General features: G+C 45.1%; 1 non-coding gene across 1 annotated transcript; it reads left to right on the top strand.

Annotated features, from left to right (window-relative positions):
- Window positions 1-3,051: 3,051 nt before the first annotated feature.
- Window positions 3,052-3,123, top strand: TRNAE-UUC (transfer RNA glutamic acid (anticodon UUC)). Its single transcript has one exon. It is a non-coding gene; the product is annotated as a tRNA-Glu (tRNA).
- The last annotated feature ends 2,293 nt before the right edge of the window (window positions 3,124-5,416 follow it).

The raw sequence follows: 5,416 nt of genomic DNA, 5'->3' as shown, positions 1-5,416 counted from the left end.
CTTGGGTGGTTCAACTAGAGCAGCGGAAGGCTAAGCAAGAGAGCTAGCAGCAGTAGAGCAAGCAGAGGTGGGTAATAAAATAATTTGGTAAGGCTAGAACAAGCAAGGGATTGAGCTTTAGAAAGCCGTTGCTTGTTTCATCCGGGGGTTCACTTCATTCATTATGAACTAAAAAGTGTAAGGCTGATTAGTGAGGTCTTAAAAACTTCATACAATGAATGATCAGCCATTCAATTTTTTCAGCAAGTAGGCGACGCGAATCTATGCTTTCTATCTTTCAATCGGATACCAATTGCTTGGATGCGTTTGAAAGCCTCGAGATAACTTGCAGAAAAAATTCTTTCTAGGTTTGTCTTGTGTCTCCGTAACAAATGGTCCATTTATTGATGGGCGAACGACGGGGATTGAACCCGCGCGTGGTGGATTCACAATCCACTGCCTTGATCCACTTGGCTACATCCGCCCCTACCCCCGCACAGGTTTAAGTCTCTATCTACGATCAGATCCTTTCCGAACCCCCCTATGACCGCTATCAAAGAGAAGCTTTTTCCTATACTATAGTTGCAAGTCTATTGTTGTGTTTTGGAATTAGGGGAAGCAAAGCTTCAACAAGTAGAAGCTTCCTGGCAAAGCTTCAAACAAAGAGGTTGGGCTGTTCACTTCATTGATTTGACTTCATTTTACTTAACTTAAGATTAAAGATAGGGGCCGGGCGGGCAGTGAAGGCTCGTTTAGTAGACAGCAAGCGAGCAGCAAGCTACGGCTTTGACGAGCAGCAAGCACCTACTCCTATCAAAATGAAAAGCAGCAAGCTACGCTTGAAGAAGCGAGCCCCTATCAGAGAAAGCCATTGCGCGCTAGCCCCTTGTATAGGGTTCCAAACCTGCGCACCCCTAAACTACAAGCTTTGAAGCCCCTACTTTTATTTATGGGATATTTGAAGAAGCCCCTTTCTACAAACCTTTCTATAATATAAGGGAAGCTCGAAGAGCTTTCTTCGCATGCTTGAGCGCATCTTTCCCCTTTCTATTAGTAAGGTTGTCAAAAGGAATTATTATCGCTTAGCGCTTGTGCTAAGGAGTGAAACAGCTTGACCATAGGGAAAGGTATTATTATCGCTTAGCACTTGTGCTAAGGAGTGCTTGAGTTCCTTTATGACTAAACTAATATAATAGGGGTAAGGGGGCGCTAACGAGCAAGAAAAGGCCCCTTACTATAGAACAAAGCAAGGGATTGAGCTGTTGCGCTGCTTTAGACTAATTAATGCAAGCAACAGCGCGCTAGCGCGAAAGCCGTTGCTAACGCCTTTACTAATAAAAATAGGGCGTTTTCTTGCTGGCTAAGGCGCCCTTCCTTCAGATGGCTCCATCTATTCATCTTTTTTTTCAAATGGATATTTAGGGATCTCTCTTGCTCATAGATCTTGAAAGCAGATCAATATCCGTTTCTCAATATATCTATCTATCTATCGATAGAAAGATATGGATCTCTATCTGGATCTATCTCCATATCTAAATATGGAAGAACCAACACTTAAAGGGCGTAACCAACGGAAGGTTCTCACCCTGTCCCCGACATTGTTCTCCGGCGATGCCCCCTGGGCGAAAGGGGCCACCATTCTCTTTCTTTCTTCAATCGTTCCGATCAGGACAAGTGGGTTGGTTCGTTTCGTCCTTCTATCTACGCAATTCTCTGTCTTCGTTCGTGATCATGTTGGGCGAAAGGTAGTTGTAGAGGATCGGCTGTGAAACGGCGATTCCCCCCTTTCCATTGAAGTAGGGAGGGCCTCCTTCCCCACCATTCCGGCCGATTATTTTTAGGGATTTTACCGATGCTGAAGTGCTTACCAAGCCACCTACTTGAGAAGCTAGTCGCCAGAAAGAAGCGACGAGGAAGCGAAGCTGTCTACGAAGCTTTGCTCCCCCCCTGTAGTCGTAGTACTCGGCTCGTCGCTACTTTGATTCAAAAGGTAACCGACGGTTCCCGACTTTCTCCGGTTTCCGCAACCGTAATCATTTGTCACTCCGATTACTTCATCCATAAATCTTTTTTTATTATTTCAATAGCGGTACGCTCTAAAAAAAAAGTCAAGGATAAGCTTGCATTCTAGAAGCGGTAGCTTCCTGCCTCCTTCATCCCTACTGCCTCCTTCGGTGATAAGCTCCCTTCCCTTTTCTAAAATGCCTGATTGGTCTGCCTCAGCAAATGTACAAAGTGGAGCTGCCCGCTGTTTGGCTGACCCTCTTCTTCCCATTCGGGTTGGGTTGACCCAGAAGTTAAGTAAGAAGGAATGGAACCACTGGAGAGTCGTCTGCAGTTCACACTTGGGCAAAGACGACTGACTTTGGAAGCGGAACACGAACCGATTTCCGCTATTCCGGGTTATTATTGAGCGTAGCGAAATCAAGGTTTATGATAAAGTCAGCGAAGTTTCTATGGTGTTCTACCTTTGCGTAGTCTCGGTCCACAGTGGAAGGCTCCGCACCTGAGCCTCGTTAGACTCAGCGGAAGTTTAAGGTGTAAGTAAAGAGAATAGAAGAAATGAAGTCCGTCCCTTAGCCTAGTCTATATCTACGACGCAACTCCGTACCGACGCCTCACTACTACTTAATTAATTAACGGCTAAGCGATTTTATAACCTGAGCTTTCCTTAGCACAAGCGCTAAGCGATAATAATTCCTTAACCAGCTGACCTTACTTCGTAACCTTAACGTACTTTCTTTCTTACTTTAGCATAGGCCTTCGCCACTTCAAACGGGCGCTCCGCCCCCTATTTTTTTTTTAATTAGAAAGAACGAGGCCTTACTTATTCTGTTCAGGGGGGATGAAAGACAAAGAAAGGGGTCAGGGGGCTTTTTGATCGGAGAAAGGGAGGGGGCGTGGTTGGTGTGTCACTGGGTCGGTGGGGGAACCCGTAGGAAGGGGGGACGACCCGCCGAATTCACATCAGAAATCGCCAACATGAACACAAACGAAATCTTGAATTGCGTATAGAAACAAAACGAACCACTTCTATTCTCGGAGCTGAGGTATATGAAGAATGGCTTTTTGGTCCCTTTCGTCCAGTGGTTAGGACATCGTCTTTTCATGTCGAAGACACGGGTTCGATTCCCGTAAGGGATAGGTACTCATTCCCGGCCGCTTTCAGTTAGTGTTCATTGCTGAGTGATCGCTCGCTATCTGGCTGGAAAAGGTGGTCCGGAAGCTTCCTCTCTCCCAGCAAGCAAGACGAGATCACCACTTCTCTCAGTAATGGACTTCCTTAAATTCTTCCTTAGCCTTAGATGTCCTTTCATAGAATAGATTCTCGAACCTCCGACAGACAGAATCTCCATGCATGCGTTCTTTCTCTCCTCCCCCCGTACCCCCTAATTCCCCCTGAAACCCCCTGAACGGGGACAGTGCAGATTATGAAGCATATCCATGAAATCTTTCTCAAATCATCTATCCTATCTCGAGAGGTGCTCTTGAATGAATGAAAGGAAGTCCATTACGGAGAGAAGTCATTATATTCTAAGTCTCTATATGAAGGACAGAACTCATATTGGATCCCTATCAATATTCAAATTCAGAATATAGAGTTCGAGCACAAATCTCCTCCTCTGCATGGTCTTCTCCGTAGGGCCGATGCGCGGACATGCTGAAAGCAAGAGGCATAACTCATTTACTAGATTGGGAAAGCCTCCAAAACAGAATGGTCCCTTCCGGCGCATCCAGCTCGGAAATGAGTAGTGTGAACCAAACCCCACCCCTACCCGCTCGTGAGCCCCAACCTCCTGCGGCGGAACTTGCTGGGGGTTTCCCTCCGGCTGCTAACGCCGGGGTTGTTCCGCCAGGGATCACTGGCGAAAGCTCCGCGAGCAACTACATCAAAAACCTCTATTCTTGACGCGAACGGACGCTTTCTTGGAACTAATTGATAGGCACTTAGTGTTATAACTATATAAACAAAGATAACAAGCGTGCGATATGCAGCATCAACCAACGGAAAAACGTAGTCGCCGCCTATGTTATAACGCATACCCAAAAGCCCTCCACCCCACCTTCCCCGAATCACTCCTGCTGTTCCATCCGTTTACGGATACCATCCTGTAAATTGAGTTGCCTGCCCTGGGTTGGTTTGGCCTATTAGCCTGGCTAGCGAAGTACGCTTTCCTTCCTTTAGTTCAAGAGTTCCGGAAGTTCAAACTCAACAAGAAAATTACATCCAGTGCAATGCAAACAACTTTGATTAGTAAGTCTTTGCTTCGGCGAATTGCTTTTTTCCTTTATTTATGGTTGAATTCTCTCTGGTGGAATTGCTGTACATGATGATGAAAATTTATCTTTTTTTGAAAATTCAAAAAGAAAAGAATTCGACGATAAGAGAAGAGGGGAAAGAAAAGCAGAAATAAGAATGAAAATAGAAGAAGAAAGATAAAGAGAAAGCAAAGCACCTATCACCCGGCCAGATAGAGAACGAGAGCTCGATCGATCAAGACTTTGGACCAGGATCGATCGTTTCGACCGGGCAGTTGATATCGAAATTCCAGATTAAAAATTCCCGGTTTTCCTTCGCCAATCAAGCGCGGGACGTACTACTGATTGATTCCAGACCAGTTTGACCGGGGAATACTTTTTATATAATAGAACGGAAAGCAAGCAAAGCGAATTCCAATGATTCGAGATCTGGATAGCGCATTGAGCTAAACAGCAGAAATTGGACCTAAAGCCCTTATCACGTAAGGCGTTTGTCCGCCGACTCCTCTATTTATAGATTTCTATTCTATGATGGACGAAATACAGCCTCGAGCTATAGTAGCCGAGCCCTATGAGAGCTAAGCTCCTCTTTTGGCTTAAGAAAGATGGTCATAAAAACGAGATCTTTCATCAGCCAGGCCAGACCAGGTGACATACTCCAGATGAGTGGCCGATCCCAAGTGCTGAGGAAGATCCAGATTCTGATTCAGATGAAGTCGCAGGCCATATTGGAATGAAAGGAAGGTAAGCCGCTTCACCTCCGTACGCCTATCCGCTCTTTTTAACAAAATGGATTTTCAGGCTTTTTACTAAAGACAAATTGCCATAGAGAGGCTATCTCAAAAGAGCTACTGCTACTATCAGAGGAGCTACTAGAAGAGCTAATATCACTCATTCACTCTTAGGAATAAAAAACCTTGCTTCCACTTCCTTAGCACAAGCGCTAAGCGATAATAATACCTTTCCAAAACAATGGAAATCCACTCTTTAACTTCAAAGCCAATCTTTGGAAAGGGAAGGGGGATCTCTTTTACAAAAAAATCGATTAAGGGATTACGCCAAACAAGCAAGGGTGGTCGTAGATCAGCTAGCATTCTCAGTTAGCTGCTTTTTTTTTAGCACAGGAGGTAATGTGATGCAAGTCTGACACTCATATTGGAAGGGACTGAACTCCTAA

Source organism: Corylus avellana, unplaced genomic scaffold (assembly GCF_965113065.1).
Source record: "Corylus avellana unplaced genomic scaffold, dhCorAvel1.hap1.2 HAP1_SCAFFOLD_21, whole genome shotgun sequence".
NCBI classification, from domain to species: Eukaryota; Viridiplantae; Streptophyta; class Magnoliopsida; order Fagales; family Betulaceae; genus Corylus; species Corylus avellana.
This window is presented reverse-complemented; position numbering and strand designations above follow the sequence as displayed.